At 39.9% G+C, this 22,501-nt stretch overlaps 1 long non-coding RNA gene and 1 pseudogene across 2 annotated transcripts in view; both read left to right on the top strand.

Moving 5' to 3' along the window:
- LOC132538705 (uncharacterized) overlaps window positions 1-22,501 on the top strand; it is a 216,868-nt gene that overhangs the window by 194,045 nt on the left and 322 nt on the right. The gene's annotated exons all lie outside the window — the stretch shown is intronic.
- Window positions 15,510-22,328, top strand: LOC132538743 (anaphase-promoting complex subunit 13-like; annotated as a pseudogene).

The raw sequence follows: 22,501 nt of genomic DNA, 5'->3' as shown, positions 1-22,501 counted from the left end.
GTATCTAAACATCGAAGTGAAGGAGCCGGCAAGAGAGAGAGGTGCAGAAGAAGAAGGGCTTTTATGGGAGTAGCTCTCGCAAGAATGGGAAGGGGGAGGAGTAACCAAAGCACTTCAACTATGGCGGGGAAATAGACAATGCCCTGAGGGCACAACATGGCAGAACAGGCGTTCTGAGAATGTCCCAACTCTCTGGGATCTAGCAATAGCCCGAGGAGACAACATGGCAGATGTGACTGAACAATTTCCCAGCAAATTCTCACTATAAGTTCAATTAACATCCACTACCATACATAGCTACATTCTTTGTTCTGTAGTGAGAACTTTTTTTCAAGCCATTATTTTGTTTGTGATTAATAGTGGTTAGCAAGATTTTAAGACTGTAGGGGATGGTTTTATACCACTAAAGTTCTGTGTCTTTACCCTCCTAATGATGCCACTATAGTTCTCACAAAAGTCTTAGAGACAATTCCTCTTTCTCTTTCCATGTGATCTATCCTGCAAGTCCTGCCTTGCTTTGGCTACTTTGTCTTCCAAGAAGTAGAAGTGCAGCTGGAGGCTGTCTGCCTGCCTTGTGTCTCTGTGACTTCTTCATTCACCCTTATTCTTACCAACATCCTCTGTGTTAGGTGTTTAGAGCCAATTTTGGGTGACTCTGAATTTCTGGGTCTCTGCTATGTGTAACAGGAGGTATACCTGTTGTGAATAAATTACTCCTCGATTTTTCTCTAATCAGTCTGCCTTACGCTTGTTTGATTATTTATCCAAGATAAGGAGGTCATGAAAGTTTGGGCCAGGGTTATTTGTTCAAGTCAGTGAAAGCAATGAAGGATTCCTTGAGGATGTGCTAAGATGGAGGATGGTGTTTACAAACAGGGGAAAGGTATGGGACTATACTAGCTAGAAAGATTATTGTGTGCCAGGCCTGGAGAAGTAAAGCAAATATGAGAAGCTGGAAGACTACAATGGTGGATGCTGTGTGGATGGAGGGATGCACAGACAGGTAAAGGCTGAGAGGGGGCACTGTGGAGCCTGCAACAATGTTTAGGAGATTTGTACATATTGTAGCAGCCACAGCAAATAATGTCTGTTTTGTATTTCCTAATAAACAATACTGATTTGGAGGAAGCAAACTTATTCTAAGTCATTTGTCTGAAACGACCCATACAAATGTTTGATTTAAAGCAGTTATAGGAGCTGGGCAGTGGTGCACCTGGTAGAGCACACACACTACCATGCATGAGGGCCTGGGGTCAAGTCACCAGTTCCCACCTGTTGGTGAAGAGGATTCATGAGAGTTGGAGCAGTACTGCAGGTGTCTTTCTTTCCTTCCCTTCTTTCCCCCTCTTTCTCTCATTTCATATAAATGTTTATTATCACTTCATTTCTATATTTTATTTTATTATTTATTTTTTCTATATTTTATTTTTACTTTATTGGATAGAGACAGAAAAAAATTGAGAGGGAAAAGGGAAATAGAGCGGGATAAAGAGAGACATCGGCAGCACTGTGTCACACCTCATGAAGCTTCTTCGTAGGTTGGGACCAGAGAATTGAACCCTTGTGCTCAACCTGGTGCACCAACACCCGTCCACTCTCATTCTCTATTTATTTCAGTTTCCACTAGAAAAGAAAAGGAAAGGAAGAAAGAAAAAAATTGCCAGTAGGAATGGTGCAGTCATCATGTAAGCACTGAGTCCCAGGGATAACCCTGGTGGTAATGTCACTACCACTACTTCTACTACTACTAATAACAATAACAATAGCAATAGTATTGCAATTAGAGCAAAGAGAGCCATGTTTCTTTACATAAAAATAAAGTTTAGTATACTGCTCTTTCAGATGAAAAAATTGTTTCCCTTTTCCTTCTTTTGTTTAGAACAAGTGATTACTCCCTCAGACCTATAGTCAAATAAATCTTAGGTAAGATGTGAATTATTTTGACAGAACATGATTATTCACAGTATGTTGTAGTTTTGCATTTGGATGACCATATTAAAAATGACTTTGCATAATAGAGTTTATAAATACCAGATAATTCTCTTTTATTTCTCAGATAGACCTTTGCATTTCTAATTGGCTGTTATTATTATTGTTTTCTGTTTGATGTCCTTTGGAGGTTAAGGGTGTTTAAGTTTGGTTTATGGTTTATGTGTGGACAATTTTTGGAGTTAATTTTGGAAGGATTTACTTGCTTTGGTTGTCACAACATCTGAGATATTGAGAATTTATACTTCAAGTAATTTCCAGACTTGCAGGGGGACTTATGGTGTCACAGAAAATCATACATTTTTGGTCAACAGTTTTACTGATAAATGTTGACTTTATTTGGGAATTTTTTTTTTAAAAAAATGGAAACATTACTGACATAAAACATTCAAATACTGAAGACTGAAGAATCACAGTTCTGTGGGGGAAGTTCATGAGTTGGCTTGGGGTATGGGTTTATTTGTAGACACCTTTGAGATATTCTAGCGGAGGTGTCAAGGAAGCAGCTGGAGACAGGGGTTGGAGGTTAGAGAAAAGGTTGAGAACTCAAGTTTGTGAGTAAGTTAAGTAAATTAGGTATGGGAGTGAGGTAGCCTGAGGAAAGGGTACAGAATCAGAACAAGAGCTCTAGTTCCAGCCTTCCAGGAAACTTTCAGATTGAGAGTGCCCTGATTTCAGGGAGAGAAAAACACCCAGCCTTTGGATAATCAAATTTCTGTGGTGGTACTTTCACCAAGGAAATTCAAGTTGTCTCCAATAATGGTAACAGTATGTAGATGTCCATGAGGAGGAGGTAGATAGATCATGTGAATGAGGCCATTCTATTTTGTGTTTTAAAGTAATAATTAAGTCACATTCTTTTGAAGTAACATGTACTAACACTTTTTATTTGTGACTTACAAAATTAAAAAATAACAGGAGTACACCATTCCCGTCATCAGAGTTCTGTGTCCCCATTCCATTCATTGGAAACTGCAGTGGGTCTCCCAAGGTCACAGATATGAATATATGTATTGCTTATTTTTTCTATAGTTCTGACTTCCTTTCCATTTTAAGTAATACCTACACCTACTACTACTTCTGAATGTCCTTCCTTTTTTCCTCTTCTGTCTTCAGGTCCTGATGGAATTGGGTTTTAGAGCCCTCTAGTCATCTTCCCCTAACATTTCTCTCCCTCTGGGAGTATGGACCAAAATTCATTTTGGTGTGCAGAATGTAGGAGCTCTGGCTTCTGTAATTGTATCACCCTTATGGGCTTCTTCTTCTCCTTCTCCTCCTCCTTTTTGGTAATATTTTGAGAGATATACACAGAGGGGGGGGAGACAGAGAGGGAGACAGAGAGAGAGAGTGAAACAGAGAGAAGGGGAGAGAGAGAGTGTGTGTGTGTGTTGGTTATTATGCCAGGCCCCCTGCACTGCTTAATGCTGTGGTCTATTTACATAATCACTGTTTTGTCTGAGACCCGTCTTGCCTGCAGGGCATTGGTTTAATCCCCACTGGTTAGATGGAATTCACACTCTTTTCCTTCTCTCCACCCACTCTCCTACCCACTTCCTTTTCCGGCCGACCACTTCCACCTTGGAAGATATAAAGGCAGATTCTTTTCTGATCAATAAACACACTGGATTGTGTTCTTGCTCAGCCATGAGTTCCTGGTCCTCTCTCTCCCACGCATGAAGCTAGCCTGGCAAGAGAGAACACCAAAGTTTTCTTCAATGTGGTGAGTGAGGGCTGGGCCTAACCTGCCTCATACATATAACAAATGCAATGCACTATCCAAGTAAGCTATTTCACTGACTGTTAATGAACTCCAGCTAAAGTAAATCAGTTTCTTAACCACAGGGGAGGGTCTCAGTGCCTCAGTCAGTCAGGCCACATCCAGCCATATGCTCTCCTACATACTCCACACCTAGTCTCCATGTCCATTACTTATTTTTACATCCCAACACTCACTCTCTGACATTCTGAAGCCAAGGCCCTGCTATGGAATGATTTTAGAGAGGCTACCTTGAGGGTAATGGAAATGATAGGAAATAGACACTGTGACTTTTTAAGGAATGAACACAGTATGAGTCAATTGCCTGAGGTATAGAGCCAATTGAAGGTATTAATCCTGAACTGGAAGAAAACTTGGAGTAGACTGTAACATGGCTTTTCCCCTTAAAACTATAGAGTCAAGTCATTTATTAAAATTTATATTTATTTACAGGAGCCAGAGCATTATTCTGGCACATAGGATGCTGAGAATTAAACTTGGGACCACATGCTTCCAAGTCTAGCACTCTATTCAGTGTTCTACCTCCTAGATCCTGGAGTCACTCTAACTTTCCCCCCCTTTCTTTCCTCTTCTCTTTTCTTTATTTTTTTGAGGAGTCTGGCCCTTGCACATATGAGCTTTCACAGCTCCCTGTCTGCTTTTCACTAAAAGGGAAAAAGTCAGAGGGAGGAGCATCTCACTGCCAGAGCCTCCCCCAGTGCTGTATAGTACTCCCATGTGGTATTGGGATTCAAACTTGAACTGCCCACATAAAAAATATAGGCATACCCATTATTGAGGTATTCCTCTAGTCCCAAGTCATAATTTCTTTACTTTTATATTTTAAATTTTATATATTTATGTTTTGTATACTCATCTATCATTATTTTTAACTAGAATACTGCTCAGCTCTGACTTCTGGTGGTGCTGGGGATTGAACCTAACACTTTGGAGACTCAGGCATATATATCTTTTATATAACCATTATGCTGTCCTCTCCACTCTAAGCTTTAATTTCTTAGTTCCCCCCTACTGTGTGTGTGTGTGTGTGTGTGTGTGTGTGTGTGTGTGTGTGTGTGTGTGTGTGTGTGTGTTTGAGGGGAGAGGAAGAAAATCAGTTAAATACTCCACATGTTTAAAATAAGGAACTATTTTATACTAGGAAAATCTATTGTACTTTGGTTTATACTTTCTTATTGTTGAAGTTGTCTTTGCTTTTTAAAGGTTATCCCTTCATTTTGGTCATTAATAAGTGAATTTAGGCACATATTCACATTCAACCCAATTTACTCTTCAGACCTTTTTATTTTGCTGCCATGTACATGATGACTTACAAATAAAAGTACACACAGAAGCAGTTGTAGACAAGTTATTTAACCTCTCTATATCTCAATTTTCTCATCTCTCAAATGAGGACAATAATACCTGAGAATCGGGGAAGCAATTTCTTCACAGTTCTGTCTCAAAATAGGAGCTTTTCCTTCTTAAAGATGTCAGGTTAAAGCTTTCCATTCTTTTACCACCTTTCTCACTTAAAGGCTTGTCCTTAAAGGATGAGAAACAATTTATGTCAGTGGTGAAATGAAGACACTGTGATGTCAACTTCAGTTCCTGTTTTTTTTCAATTGGGGCAGGCTAATGGGCTAAGGCTCAGAGTACATTAATGATTGTCTAACATCTACCTTCATGTATACCTAGCATTATACTAGAGCATATGGATATAATGAGAAGAGTAAAATATAACAGGAATTTTAATTATTACTCTTTATTGGGGGCCTTAATATGTGTTGTGTCTTGTCTTTAGTTGTAATACATACCATCATCTTTTCTAATCTATCATGTGCTCCTTCAGGCTGCTTAGATTTAAACAATTTGAACTCAGCATACATATATTCTCTGTAGACAACTTTTTACTTGTTCTGTTTATCTCCTAACTGATGCTCAGTCATGCACAGAGGCAATCTATTTTATCTTTAGTAGCTGGAGACCACTCAATATGATTTTTTATTAGTTTTGGATTTTAATGACAGAGAAATAAACTTCTAGCTAATTTGAAACACTGAATTAGCATATTTCTTAGAATTTTCAGTCCATGTAAAAGGTAATAGCAATTGCAATTTCTGATTTCTCAATATTTGTGTTCCTTTTTAAATGTTATTTTCATATTTTATTGGGGATGTTTATGATTTACAGTACAGTTGTTGACATATATGTATAATCTCTCCATGACAGATGTCTACAGAACACTTTCTCCCTTTTCCACCATCATACATCCAGCCCCTCAATCTCTCCCTTCCCTTCCCTCCCCAGAGTCCTTTTCTTTGGTGCAATACACAACATCCAGTCCAAGTTTCACCTTATGCTTTCCCTTATTGTCCTTGCCTCAACTTATAGGTAGAACTAAATAAGAGTTCTTAATTATTTAACTGTTTATGAAGGAGAGAGAACTAAAACACTGCTCTGGCACATGCAGTGTTGGGGATCAAATCCAGGGGCAAGTTTAATACCTTATCTATTGTGCCTCTGGCTACTCTGATAAAATGTACTATAGCTTTCAAGTTTCCAGGAAAGCCTATTAATTTTTCTGTGTGTCAGTCTTCATGATGCTCTCGAGAGTTTACCTAATCTCCTCTCCACATAGAATCAGATCCTTTTTATTCTGGATATAGAATCTTTTTCTGACTCCCTGGCACTAAAAGAATCATTGACTGACTAGTCCCCACCAAACACCAATCACTTTGAATATGTAACTCACAGAGCCATAATGGTATGGCATGCTCTAAGGACTGTATAGTATTATTTGCCTCCAGGGTTATCACTGGGGCTTGGTATCAGCACCACCAATTCATTACTCCTGAAGACATATTTTTTCAATTTTTTAAAATGGATATGACAGAGATAAATTCAGAGAGGAGGGGAAGATAGAGAGGGAAAGAGAAAGACAGACACCTGTAGACCTGCTTCACTGCTTGTAAAATGACTTCCCACCTCCTTCAGGTGGGGAGTCCTAGGTTCAAACCAGGATCATTGTGCAGATCCTTGCACTTAATCTGGTATGCCACTGCCCCAAGGACTTTATATTTGTACAGTGAATGTCCAATTCCCAAAGTAGCTTGTCATCTATTATCTCATTGGAGAATCATATAAACTCTGAGCAAGGAGCTTAGTCTCTGGACAAGCAAACTTGGGATCTGCAAGTTGAGCAATTTTGTCAAGATCAGCCACTTTGTAAGAGCAGGGGCAGCAAAGCAGGAGTTCTAGTCCCATACTGGACAACCTATCCACCCCCTTTCTTTCCCACTTAAAGAACACTTTCTCTGAGATCAGTAAGTAAAATTTTAGCTGTGCTACTTCATTTATCTTTTCTGCATTCTAGTTCCTTCAACTCTCAGTTGGAATCAATAATAGTGACCTCTAAGGATTTCTGTGAAACTGGCCCCCTGCAAACACTTGATTGTTATGTTAAAAAGAAACTGAATCCTTTTAATATATAGGCTGTGTATTTGATATGCGGACTCTCTCAAAAGCCTAGACCAAGTAGATTAGAAGCATCCAATAGCACAGCTATATACAAGATACTGGATACTGTACAGCAAACCATAACAAAGGGACTTTTCAAAGTTAACCCAATTAACAAATAATGTGATGATAATATTAACTATCGATTGTCTTTTTGAACCCTAAGACAGCAGGAACCTCACATCTCCACTATAGAGCCCCTACTTCCCCCAGTCCTGGAACCTTTGGATAGGGCCCACTTTCCCGTATGCATCTCCCAATCCAAACCAAATAATATTGCATCCGCCGATCACAACCTAACCAACGCAACGATTGCCACCTCAACATGCTTCAGCTCAGACTGTGTCCAGAGACTTCACGTGTGGAATGACAACCCTTCAGCTTCATTACTCGGGTGAGACCTTTCCTTTTATAGTACACTCTAATTTCATCTCAGGTAGTTCACTTTCTAACAAAGTCCCATAACCTAGATATCACCAGTTTCTGTGAGAGAGAGCTTATGTGCACACATATCCATAAACTACTGCAAAATATATACCTGAAAGCAGAAGTACACTAGAGTTTGCAGTGAGTACCTCCCTAACACTTCCTCTCCACTATTCCAAGCTTGGGATCCATGATTGCTCAACAAATTGTTTGGCTTTGTATGCTAACTCTCTTTTCAATCACCAGGTTCCAGATGCCATCAGGATGCTGGCCAGGCTTCCCTGGATTGAAGACCCCACCAATATGTCCTGGAGCTCAGCTTCCCCAGAGACACACCTTACTAGGGAAAGAGAGGCAGACTGGGAGTATGGACCGACCAGTCAACGCCCATGTTCAGCGGGGAAGCAATTACAGAAGCCAGACCTTCTACCTTCTGCAACCCTCAACGACCCTGGGTCCATGCTCCCAGAGGGATAGAGAATGGGAAAGCTACCATGGGAGGGGGTGGGATATGGAGATTGGGTGGTGGGAATTGTGTGGAGTTGTACCCCTCCTACCTTATGTTTTTGTTCATTAATCCTTTCTTAAATAAAAAATTTAAAAAAAAAGAAAGGAAAAGAAGCCAGAAGAAGCAGATGGTTTAAGTCCTCAGAGAAAGAGAGAAAATTATTATAGGTATTATGTTTATTCTTTATAATTGTCTAGTCCTCCCTTGATTGAAATAGTTTTCCAAGGCTTTGGGCTCCCTAGTCTTAAAAGGAGTTTGTAGATACAACTAAGATATAAATATTGAAAAATGACTCCTTCTTTCTAGCTGAATTCATAGGTTAAACTAGGTTTGGTCTTGAAATATTTAAGGCTCCAGGTTTGGGTAGAAATATTCAGCCACTGTCAACCAACTTTCCGTGTGTGTGTGTGTGTGTGTGTGTGTGTGTGTGTGTGTGTGTGTGTATTGTAAAGAGAGAGAGAGAGAGAACCCAAACAACTAGTTTTAACAGTTTTCTTTCAACTCCTCCCCCACCTTTTTTTCCTCCAGGGTTATTGCTGGAGCTCAGTGCCAGCACTACAGGTCAAAAAAAAAAAAAAAAAAGCAGTGGCTCATTCACTTAGAAAGCGATTATTCTTTACTAACCAAACTCACAGGATATAAATAAGTGTATATTTGCTTTAAAACAATGAGTAGTACATAGAGCACATGATCACTCTCCATCTGTTTCTTGATGATCACATAGCACATGACCAGCACCCTCCTTACAAGCAACAGCTCTGTGATGTGCATCTGGTGGTAGAGAAGTGCCTGTACTGCCCTCTGGTTTGTGTTCAATTTTAGAAACTATAAAAATAGGGATGTCTGTGTATTTAAATAACTAACTAGCATATTTCTCTCCACTGCTGGTACTCATCACTTTTTAGATTGATTGATTTAACATATCCTACTAAACTGGACTTTATCATAGAAGCCAACTTTCTTTTTTAAAAAAAGAAATCAATGTTTAAATGGATATTTACTTTTAAACCCTCCCTTATAAATATAAGTACAGGAGGAAATATTCAATAGCTCAGCCCAACAAACACTTAATTCCATCTATCTGATTTGAAGAATTTGCCTTTAGCCACCATGAAGGGACAAATGTCTGGAATTTTTCAATCTCTTCAGATATTTTTAGCATTCTGGATTTTTTTCTTAAGAAATAGTGTACTCAAAGTGGAGGAAAAGGTCAAATAACATATGCATGTCTTACTGTGGGTAGAATATGTTTTTTATTTCTTCTCTGCCTAAAATTGAAAAAAGAAGATTCTTTTGTTATTATTTTTTCTCTGTTCTATCCTATTTGATAGGACAAGGAGAAATTGAGAGGGGAGGGGAAAGTAGAGAAGAAGAGAGAAAGATAGACACTTATATACCTGCTTCCCCCTTGTGCCGGGCTAGCGCCGCTGGAGAGAGAGACTCTGGAACACGTGGTTGAGCAGGAATGCAATATAATTTCATTTATTCATCAGAGAAAATGCATTTATAACTTTTGAAATGGAAGTGGCAGGTCGGAAAAGGAAATGGCTAGGAAAGAGGGTGGAGAGAAAAAGAATGTGAAAGTCGCAAGTTTCCATCTAACCAGTGGGGATTAAACCAATACCCTGCAGGCAGGGCGGGTCTCAGACAAAACAATGATTATGTAAAGAGACCACAGCATCAAGCAGTGCAGGGGAGCTGGCATAATGACCAACACCCTTGCAGGCAGGGAACAGAGATTTGAACCTGTGTCATTGCATCACACCCAGTGTACTCAAATGAGTGTACCATTGCCTGATGCCCTTTTGTTATTTTTTAAATATTATTTTGTGATCAAAATACCCATTTGAGTTATGGGCCCAGTATGCTTCCTCTGCACCATTCTGCTGCACATAAAAATACCCATTTGTAAGCAAACTTTTTGCTGCTCCAAAGTACAGGCATCACATATTAGGTAAAATGGCAGCAGGTTAACAAAAGTAAGTATGCAATGGATAGCTGTTATGGTGGCTTTTATTTGGATTCGATACAACACAACTGACTAAAGCAATCAGCCTTTAGTGTAATAACCAAGTAGAAGGTACTTGTGTATCTTCATTGGAATGTCTGGGAAACCTTTTTTTTTCCCAAGGATTTTACTTGCTATGTGATGGGGCTGGGGAGGTGGGTGGAGAGAAGTTCCCATGAGACAGAAAGGGAGAAAAAGAGGGAGAAAAAGAGAACCAGAGTACCAGTCTGCCACATGTGCTGCTGGGGATCAAACCCAGAACTTTAGGCATGAAAATGCTCTGTCAGTTGAGCTAGTTCCTCAGCCGCAACCTGGGATCAAAGTGTGACCAAGTTGGCTGTCTCTCCCACCACCCCGCCCCCACAAATAACAAACAAGCTGTAAAAAGTGAAGAAATATATTAAAAGAGATGAGGGGGAGTTGTGAATACTTCAAAAGACTGTAATTAATGAACTATTTTACTCTGATCGCTGCACTGGCAACGTGTGTGGCTCTCCTGCTCACAGCTCCTCGTGCATCTGACGCCACAGTTGTTGTTTTGTTTTTCCCCTAAGGGGGGCTGGGGGGGGGGTAATAGTTTACAGTACAGTTGATTACATAGGACTACAATTTTTCATCTCCCTGTGACAGTATCTACAAAAAACTCTCACCCGCAGCTTAGGTCCTTTTCCACCATCATGCGCCAGGAACCCAAAGCCCGCCTGCCTAGACCTTTCCCTGTCCTCCTTCCTCAGAGTTCTTTCTTTGGTCCAATGCACCGCATCCAGCCCAAGTTTTAACTGCAACAGCTGTTTTAACTTGGCACATTCACACAGTCTCCCCTGACAGGAAGTCTGTTAGGACAATGGGTGTAATTGAAGCGCCAGGATTTTTGGGAGGCAGCATTCCACTAGCCAGCTGGGAATGTGACCTAGGTTATCAGTGTTCAGACTTCTTTTTAAAGAAAAGGACAGAGACGTCACATTACAGTCTTTCTTTGACTCCACAGAAGCCCCTCTCCGCCAGGCACCTTCTGCCTCCCTTTATCATGTCATGTCATGTCATGCTTTAGGATTACCCAGAAGTTTTCTGCTTAGTACATGGATACCATCTTCTGGATATCTATGTTATTTATCTATTTATTTAGATACAGAGAGAAAAAAGAGATAGACCAGAGTACTACTCAACTCTGCCTTATGGTGGTGCTGGGGATTGAACCTGGAACCACAGATCTTCAGACATGGAAGTCTTTTTTGTATAACCATTACATTAGCTCCCCAACCCTAAATGTATGCTTTGTATATGGGGGTTTTTGTGGCTCATAAACCATATTTAAACAGAGTATACAGACTATGATAGGTAATGGGACCCATAAAATAGTTGGTGTATGGTATAGTGAGAAGATTGAATGCTCAATTTTTATTTAACAAGAGAAAATTGCAAAGTAGATCACTGCAGGCATGACATGCGTTTAGGGAGCAGGTGGACTGAGCAGGGATGGAGCAGAGCAGACTCTCCCCATGTGTATCTCAGGGGGAATCTTCTAGAATGGATGATATAGGCAAGTCCTAAGCCAGAAAACAATTAGAGGACTCGCTCCATTGTTTGGAAAATCTGATGCTAGGAAATAGATTGCAGGTGTTCTTGAGATTTTTCTTCCTTTGGACAACAAAGCTGCCAGGAGATGAGGAAACTCAGAGACATAACCTTTCCACCTGCATCCCATCCCAAGTCATGGTAGTTCATTGAGTCAAGTGCAGACCTACCCACAAGGAGAGATCTTCTCAGATGAAACGTGGTCCAGAGAAGAAGCCCACAAAAACCAGAGAGCTTCTCTATGTCCTTCATCAGAAAACAGTTCAAGGTGCCTCTTGACACCAGTCGTCAGGGGTTCCCATGCACAATAGACTAAGACAACCACTTACAAATAAAACCAAACACAAACCAGATAAATAGTCACCATCACAGTTGAGAAAAATTAGGAGCTAAATCTGTTTCTCTGGTTTTTTTGTTTGTTTTTTCTTTTTTTTAATATTTATTTATTTTTCCTTTTTGTTGCCCTTGTTTTAGTTATTATTGTTGTTGTTATTGATGTCATCGTTGTTGGATAGGACAGAGAGAAATAGAGAGAGGAGGGGAAGACAGAGGGGGGAGAGAAAATAGACACCTGCGGACCTGCTTCACCGCCTGTGAAGGGACTCCCCTGCAGGTGGGGAGCCGGGGGCTTGAAGTGCGATCCTTATGCTGGTCCTTGCACTTTGCGCCACATACGCTTAACCCGCTGTGCTACTGCCCAACTCCATTTCTCTGTTTTAAGTGTATAATAATTCTTGGCTCTTGTGGAGCCTATTGCAAGATTATGAGTGCAGATCTATATGCTGTCTATATATGAAGTCATGCGAGTGTTTTCTGCTTTCTGCTATGGCAAAGCCTTTTGCATCAGAGTAAAATCAGAACATCTATTTCAGGCACTTTGTTGTTGTTGTTGTTGTTGTTGTTGTTTTTTCTCCCAGTTGGGTGTTCTGATAATGTACTAGCAAAGCTTCATAAGTAAAAATAAATAAATAGCCATAACACATTGTTTTGCTTTATACAAATTATACTCTCTTGCACTCATCCCAGTAAGTCATTAATTGTCCAAATTCAGATTTTTAGATAACTTATTTTCTGGTAACAGCAACATTATTTTTTTATTGCCAGCAAGGTTATTGCTGGGGATCAGTGTCTACCTAATGAATCCACTGCTATGAGAAGTCATATTTGTCTTCACTCCTCTTTGCTTCATTTAGCTTCTTTCTTTGATTTAATAAGTCAGAGAGAAATTTAGAGGGGAGAGGCAGATAGAAGGGAAAAAAGAGGGACACCTGCATCTCTGCTCCACGGCTTATGTCAATACCTCCTTGCAAATGGAGACTGGGGGATTGAACCTGGGTCCTTGTGCATGGTGATGTGTGCACTCAACCAGATGCTTGGCCCCTAACAGTAATAATTTAAACAACTTTATACTTACTCTTACTTAAAGTATAAAAATTTGGATGTATTTTCACAAAAACATACATTTATGCAAAAATGTGATCATGTAAATTATTTTGCTTATAAACAAAAGAAACCCTGAAAGGATTCATCCAGATGAAAAAACATATTATTATTAATAAATTTATATTTTCTTTGAATCACAAATAACCCCATCCAAAAATGGGGAGAAGACATGGACAGAATATTCACCACAGAAGAGATCTAGAAGGCTGAGAGACACATGAAAAAATACTCCAAGTCATTGATTGTCAGAGAAATGCAAATAAAGACAATAATGAGATACCACTTCACTCCTGTGAGAATGTCATACATCAGAAAAGGTAGCAGCAACAAATGCTGGAGAGGTTGTGAGGACAAAGAAACCTTCCTGCACTACTGGTGGGAATGTAAATTGGTCCAACTTTCAGAAGGCTAGAATTGGACCTACCCTATGACCCTGCAATTCCTCTCCTGGGGATATATCCTAAGGAACCCAACACACCCATCCAAAAAGATTTGTGTATACCTATGTTGTGTATAGCAATACAATTTGTAATAGTCAAAACCTGGAAGCAACCTAGGTGTCCAACAACAGATGAGTGGCTGAGCAAGTTGTGGTATATATACACAATGGCATACTACTCAGCTGTTAAAAATGGTTATTTCTCTGTTTTCAGCCCATCTTTTATGGAGCTTGAAGTAATCATGTTAAGTGAATAAGTCAGAAACAGAAGGATGAATATAGGATGATCTCACTCACAAGCAGAAATTGAAAAAGAATAACAGAAAACACTAAGCAGAACTTGGAATGAAGTTGGTGTATTGCACTAAAGTAAAATACTCTGGGGTGGGCTATGAGTGGAGGGTTCAGGTTCTGCAAAAGGATGGCATAGGAGGACTTAGTGGGGGTTGTATTGTTATGTGGACAACTGGGAAATGTTATGCATGTACAAACTATTGTATTTATTGTTGACTGTAAAGCATTAATCCCCTAATAAGGAAAATTGTTTTAAAATAATCTTCAATTCTTTAAATAAAAAATTTAATCCTATTAAACATATTTATAAATTGAGTCAGTTCATAACTCTACCACCCAAGGTACATGTTGTTATCTGCATAAGACTTTTACTGAAGCTGGGAAGTGGTGCACCCAGTAAAGCACACGTTACCATGCATGAGGACTGTGTTCAAGTCCCCAGTCCCTACCTTTGGCTTTTGGGTGTGAGGGTGTGGTATGGACGCTTCATAGATAGTTGAACAATACTGCAGGTGCTTCTCTATCTTTCTCTCACCACTCTCCTCCTTTTCTCTGTAATAAATGAATGAAAGAAAGAAAGAACAAAATAAAAGAAGAAAGGAAGGAAGAAAGAAGAAGGTATGTGGAATGACTGTTGAGATTTGTTGTGCAGGTACTTAACTCCAGCAATAACCCTGGTAGAAGAAAAATCACTATCTTATCTTAGTACTTGACCTATCAAAAAAGTGAAAGAAAGGAAATGTTTAACACTTCACAGTGTTGTTCAGTTACCACCTGCAACCACTGAGAATAGCCCAGTTAATTTGGATCATCAACAGACTTATAAATGGCAACCTGTCAAGAATTGTGCAAAAGACACTGGAACCTAAGCTGTACAACATAGTTGAGAATAGTGTACAGACAGTTACTGTGTGGAACAACAACAACAATAACAAAATACACCTAACCCTGCTGTCAGGAGAGTTCATGAATGGTCTCTCTTGAAGTTCAACACTCAGAGCCCAAAAATGAGCCCAGAATTGATTCTGTCAGTTGCAGTTATTCAAGGAGATCTGGCGTTTTTAGTTGGCAACACAACCAGAGGATCCAGAAGCATCACATAATAGCAGAAATCAAGAGATGATGGAGCTGCATACAACATACAGTATGACCTCCAGGAGAAGTGAGAGAAGCCAGGTAACAGTGTTCATTCTCAATTGACAAGTTTGCCAAAACTAGGTAGGGTGTCAGGGTCCCAACTATGTGCAGGAAAAAGCTAGATAGCCATACTGATATGGAAAGGATGAGACACAGCTACAGCCGATGTCAGGATCTCTGCATAGACTCAAGCAATGCAAGTGGGATGAAGAGGATAGCATGTATCCAATAGGCAAATGGTGGGGATAAAAAAAAAAATGTAGCATATCTGAGGCTTCTATGAACAACTGTATGCTACCAAGTTAGAGGACCTGGAAGAAACGGAAGAGTTCGACATGAGGTCAAGGGGGTGGTCCAACAGAAGCAGAGCAGCACTGGCATGGGGCTGATCCTACAAGATCAAAGCTGCAGAGACATGGACAGCAAGGTACAGAGAGATGGAAGGATCTTGGATTTGATTGGCAGTGCTTGGAGAAAAGACAAGCTTCCTTATGAGGATGTTGCAATACCACTGAATCAACTTCAGTGTTTAGAGAACTTAGGTTCACTAAACAGGACAATGGTGGCACAACAGAATCTGTCAAAGAACAAGAGATGAAGTGGACATACTTGGCCTTGCAATACCTCCAAGAGAATGCCCCCCCCCCCCCAGCCCAGGCAACTGACCCTGGGTCCCTTTTTGGCAGGAGCAAAGTCAGGCCTGCTGTATGGCACAGCACCAGCAGGCTAGGGCTAACTGCAAAGTGAAAAGTCCTGGACTAAACTGAAGTCATTTCTCCTTACATTGATAATTTAAAGACTCACTGGCTATTGAAAATACACAAATATTACTAGAGGACAATGGCAAAGGCAAGTCAGGCTGCAGGGAACTGTGAGGCTGAGGTTGAGCATGATGTGGACCACCTGTGAAAAAACAGGTGCCTGGAGGTGCAGCCGCCCCGTCGTCAGTCTCCTCCACCTGGTGTTGAGCAAGGGGGACCTCGGCCTCCAGGATTTTGTACCCCTGTCAGTCTCCCCTCCCCACAAGGGTCCCACATTCTCTTAACAAAATAGTTCACTTCCTTGTTCCCAAGCCAGTTATTCCCCTTACTCTACAGTTACTAGAAGCCCCCTCACCATTTTCCTGTCTCCCATTCCTTTTGACCATATATGGCCTGATTCCCTTGCCCACACAAAGACTGCCCCCCCCCCCCCCCCCCCCGTGTGCCTGATGATAATCTCACCTCCTCATTCCCAAACTAGGGCTAGGGCTAACTGCAAAGCGGGAAGTCCTGGACTAAACTGAAGCCATTTCTCCTTACATTGACAATTTAAAGACCTATTGGCTATATTGGGTAAGCACAAATATACCTGGGGACAATAAAAGGAGATCCCTGGGGGAAGTACATTCTGACAACAATTATGGCAGTGCGTGTGACAAGACTAAAAATGGCCTAAGAGCTGAAGCTGCTTTACCTATTGAGAGGCTTTCATAAAAGGAGCCATTTTGTCACCATTACACTTTCTCTATTAGCTGGACTTGGACCAAAAACCAGAACTATGGGTGGCTTGTAGCATGAGTGGCCGACTATGGTTTCCATCTAAATATATATGAAGTGGCTCTATTGCTTACCCTCACCCACAAATCCCCTGCTTCTACTTACAGGCATTTGTGATGAGCATTAGGTTGTGTAGTTAAATAGTTAATGTTAGGATATATGGGTAGAGGTAAGCAAACTTTCATTAGCTAAAAGCTAGTGAAATTTTATATATGCAACGGTTAACCAGAAGAGAGCCCCCATGATGTGTGCTTACTTTACAGCAGAAGATTTCTTTAGGTGGACAGCCTACTATAATCTGGTTAGACCCATCCAAGAATGGGTTAAGAAGAAAAGCTATTAGATTTAGCTTCAGAGAAAAATGTTTATTCATACAGAAGGTCAGAACAGGGAGATGGTCAAAACATAGTTGGTCATTTCACGGGAACTTTCAAGGGGAAATTTAGACTACTCCCGACCAAGGAAACTTTCAAGGGTAGATTTAGACTACCCCAGACCCAAGAAACTTTCAAGGGGAGATGAGGATGCCAGACCTAGGGAACTTTCTAAGGGAAATATACCTAGAATAACAATAATGTTGTTTGAGGTTATCCTTGCTGTTAATGAAAATAATCTTTTTTAAAATTTATTTATTTAAAAAAGGAGACATTAGCAAAACTGTAGGATAGGAGGGGTAAAACTCCACACAATTCCCACCACCAGATCTCCGTATCCCCTCCCCTCCCCTGATGGCTTTCCCATTCTTTATCCCTCTGGGAGTATGGACCCAAGGTCATTGTGGGTTGCAGAAGGTGGAAGTCTGGCTTCTGTAATTGCTTCCCCGCTGAACATGGGTGTTGACTGGTCGATCCATACTCCCAGTCTGCCTCTCTCTTTCCCTAGTAGGGTGGGTCTCTGGGGGAAACGGAGCTCCAGGACACACTGGTGGGGTTGTCTGTCCTGGGAAGTCTGGTTGGCATCATGCTGGCATCTGGAACCTGGTGGCTGAAAAAGTTAACATACAAAGTCAAACAAATTGTTGAACAGTTATGGACCTAAAGGCTGGAATAGTACAGATGAAGTGTTGGGGGGTACTCACTGCAGACTATTGTGTACTTTTGCTTTCAGGTATATATTTTGCCCTAGTTTATGGATACATGTGAACATATGCTCTATCTCATGGGACCTGGTCTATATCTAGGTTTTGGTACTTTGTTAGGAAGTGAAACACCTGGAATGGAATTAGAGAATACTATGAAAGAAAAGGTCTCACCCAAGTAATGAAGCTGAATGGTTGTCATTCCACACCTGAAGTCTCCAGATACAGTCTGAAGTGAAGCATGCTGATGTGGTGGTACTCATTGTGTTGATTAGGCTGGGATCAGTGGATGTAATATTATTTGGTATGAATTGAGAGAAGCATGCAGGAAAGTGCGCCCCACCCTAAGGTTCCAGGACTGGGGGAAATATAGGCTTTATAGTGGAAATGTGAGGTTCCTGTTGTCTTAGGATTCAAGAAGACAATAGATAGTTATTGTTATCATCACAGTATTTGGTAATTGGGTTAACTTTGAAAAGTCCCTTTGTTAGGATTTGCTGTATATTACCCAACATCTTGTATATAGTTGTGCCACCAGTTGCTTCTGTTCTCCCTGGTCTAGGCTTTTGAGAGAGTCCACATATCAAAAACTCAGCCTATGTATTAAAAATATTCAATCTGTGCTTCAAAAAGTTTGAGACATACAATCAATTTTTCCCCTCTCATATTAATTAAATAGTGATTTATATGACTACAAATTAATAGTAGTGTACATAAACACCATTACCACCACCAAAAGACTGTGTTCCATCCCACCCACCCACCTCCACCCCCACCCCCCGACCACCCCGGGAAGCTGCATGTCCACCTTTACCCTCACCCCAGGGTTTTTACTTTGGTGCTCTACTCAATGAAATAATCTTACATGGGAGTCGGGGTATAGCGCAGCGGGTTAAGCACAGGTGGCGCAAAGCACAAGGACCGGCATAAGGATCCCGGTTCGAACCCCGGCTCCCCACCTGCAGGAGAGTCGCTTCACAGGCGGTGAAGCAGGTCTGCAGGTGTCTATCTTTCTCTCCTCCTCTCTGTCTTCCCCTCCTCTCTCCATTTCTCTCTGTCCTATCCAACAACGATAACAACAATAATAACTACAACAATAAAAAAAAACAAGGGCAACAAAAGGGAATAAATAAATAAAAATAAAATATTTTTTAAAAATTAAAAAAAAAGAAAATAATCTTACATAATGTCAACTATATCCGGGCAAAATAGTGTTTAAATAATAAATCTTGCAGACAGAGGACAGAGAAGCCTCTCTCTTGCATCTGAAACAGCTGATATGTCTCTCACTTCATTCATCTCGCGACTCCCCCTTTCCTTCAGGAACTCTTAATTACTTTCACTGGGGCCGGCTCCTGGCACCTTTTCTTGCTGTAAAAAGAAAAATATGCTTATACAGAATGATTTCTTTCTGTCTCCTGATTCAGACCTTTTGTTGCTGAATCAGCACTCAAAAATAACATACCTGGAACAACAAGATGGCTCGCCTGGATAGTATGCCTGCCTTTATTTCTTTTCTTTATGGTGTCAATAACTTCTCTTTGTTTTTTAAAATTTTATACATATATATTTTTTCTCCATTCCTATCACCAAAGGTATTTGTCCCCATCTCCCATAAATAACCACTATAGTTCTCCCACAGTCTTGAAAATCAGTTGATATTTTGTTTTTTTTCTTCATGTTTATATATTCAGTTGTTTATATTCTATATATGAGTGAAACCATTCTGCAGTTGTCCTTCACCTCCTTGCTTGTTTCACTGAGCATGGTCATCTCCAGTTCCATCTATTTTATCCTAAAGGACACTCAATTCCTTTTTATTGCTGAGAATACTCAGTTGAGTATATTTCCCATAACTTTTTATACAGTCATCTTTTGAAGGGCATTTTGGTTGTTGCCAGGTTTTAGTTATTGTAATTAAACCCTTTATAAACAAACAAACAAACAAAAAGAAATGGAAGAGTTCCTAGATACCTACAAATTTCCAAAGTTAAACTAGAAAATATGAACAGGCCAATCACAGCCAACAAAATTGAAACAGTTGTCAAAAACCTTCCCAAGAATAAAAGCCCTAGATCTGATGGTTTTACAAATGAATGCTACAAAATCTTCAAGGAAGAGTTAATACCTTTACTTTTGAAACTCTTCCAAATATTGAAGACACAGGAATGTTCCCTTCTAGTTCTATGATGCCAACATCACCCTGATACCAAAAGCAGACAGTGACACAACAACAACAACAACAAAGAGAACTATAGACTGATATCTCTGATGAACATAGATACTAAAATATTGAACAAAATTCTAGCCAGCTGGATATAGCAGTATATTAAAAAGATTGTTCATCATGAACAAGTTGAGTTTATCCCAGGGATGCAAGGTTGGTTTGAAATATGTAAATCAATCAATGTGATCCACCATATCAATAAATGCAAGACTAAAAACCACATGGTTATATCAATAGATGCAGAAAAAGCTTTTTTGATAAAATTCAACATCCCTTCATGATCAAAACGCTGCAAAAAGTGGGAATAGATGGAAAATTCCTCAAGATAGTGGCATTCATTTATAGCAGACCGATAATCAACATCATACTCAATGGTGAAAAACTGAAAACATCTCCCCTTAGATCAGGTACTAGACAGGGCTGCCCACTATCACCATTACTATTCAACATAGTGTTGAAAGGTCTTGCCATAGCAATCAGGCTGGAGCAAGGAATTAAAGAGATATAGGTTGGAAGAGAAGAAGTCAAACTCTCACTATTTGCAGAGCATATGATTGTATACATAAAAAAACCTAAAGAATCCAGCAAGAAACTTTTGGAAATTATCAGGCAATATAGTAAGATGTCAGGCTACAAAATTAACATAGAAAAGTCAGTGGCATTTCTCTATGCAAACACTAAGATAACAGAAGATGAAATCCAGAAATCAATTCCTCTTACTATAGCAACAAAAACAATAAGACATCTAGAAATAAGCCTAGCCAAAGAAGTAAAAGACTTGTATACTGAAAATTATGAGTCACTACTCATGGAAATAGAAAAAAAAAAAACACAAAGAAGTAGAAAGATATTACATCTTTCTGAGATGGAAGAATTAACATCATTAAAAATGAATATACTACCCAGAGCCATATGCAACTTTAATGCAATCCCCATCAAGTTCCCACTCATTTTTTATTCCCAGGAGAATAGAACAGAAGCTACAGATGTTTATCTGGAACCAGAAAAGGCCTAGAAAAAAATAAATAAAAACATAAAAGACCTAGAATTGCCAAAACAATCTTGAGAAGAAAGAACAGAACTGGAGGCATCACACTCCCAGATCTCAAATTGTATTATAGAGTCATTGCTTCTTACTGGAAAATGAATAGACACACAGAGCAGTGGAATAGAACTGAGAGCTCAGAGTAAGCCCCCATACCTATGGACATCTAATATTTAATAAAGGTGCTCAGACTACTAAATGGGGAAAGCAGAGTCTCTTCAACAAATGTTGGAAAAATTGGGTTGAAATATGTAGAATAATGCACTGAACCACTATATCTCATTAAACACAGAAGTAAATTCTAAATGGATCAATGACTTGGATGCTAGACCAGAAACTATCAAATACTTAGAAGAAATTATTGACATGGTCCAGGAGGTGGCTCAGTGGATAAAATACTGAATTCTCAACCATGAGGTCCTTAGTTCGATCCCCAGCAGCACATGTACCAGAGTGATGTCTGGTTCTTTCTTTCCTCATATCTATCTCATGAATAAATAAATAAATTATATAAAAAGAAGAAATTATTGGCATAACTCTCTTCTGTATAAATTTTAAAGACATTTTCAATGAAACAAATCCAATTACAAAGGACTAAAAGAAAATAAACTAGTGGGACTACATCAAATGAAAAAGCTTCGGTACAGAAAAAGAAACCAATACTCAAACGAAGAAACCCCTTAGAGAATGGGAGAACACCTTTACATGTCATACATTAGACAAGAGACTAATAACCAAAATACATAAAGAGCTCACCAAACTCAACAGCAAAAAAAAAACAAATGACCCCATCCAAAAATGGGGAGGGGATATGAACAGAATATTTACTTAAGAAGAGATCCAAAAGACCAACAAACATATGAAAAAAATGCTCCAAGTCATTGATTGTCAGAGAAATGCAAATAAAGACAACAACAAGATACCACTTCACTCCTGTGAGAATGTCATACATCAGAAAAAGTAGCAGCAACAAATGCTGGAGAGGTTGTGGGGGACAAAGAAACCCTCCTGCACTGCTGGTGGGAATGTAAATGTAAATGGGTCCAACCTCTGTGGGGAACAGTCTGGAGAACTCTCAGAAGGCTACAAATGAACCTACCCTATGACCCTGCAATTCCTCTCCTGGGCATATACCCTAAGGAACCCAACACACCCATCTAAAAAGATTTGTGTATACCTATGTTCATAGCAACACAATTTCTCATAGCCAAAACCTGGGAGCAACCCAGGTACCCAATAATAAATGAGTGCCCAAGTTAGTTGTGGTATATATACACAATGGAATACTACTCAGGTATTAAAAATGGTGAATGCGTCTTCTTCACCTCTTCTAGGATGGAGCTTGAAGTAATCATGTTAAGTGAGTTAAGTCAGAAAGAACTATGAAATGATCTCACTTGTAGACAGAAGTTGAAAAACAAGAACAGGACTTCCGGAGGCGGGGCTATGAGCAGCAGCAGATCTGTTTCTCTCCTCTCCTCTCCTCTCCTCTCCTCTCCTCTCCTCTCCTCTCCTCTCC

This window comes from Erinaceus europaeus, chromosome 5 (assembly GCF_950295315.1).
Source record: "Erinaceus europaeus chromosome 5, mEriEur2.1, whole genome shotgun sequence".
Classification (NCBI taxonomy): Eukaryota; Metazoa; Chordata; class Mammalia; order Eulipotyphla; family Erinaceidae; genus Erinaceus; species Erinaceus europaeus.
The sequence above is the reverse complement of the archived record's forward strand: the minus strand, read 5'-3'. Positions and strand labels throughout refer to the sequence as shown.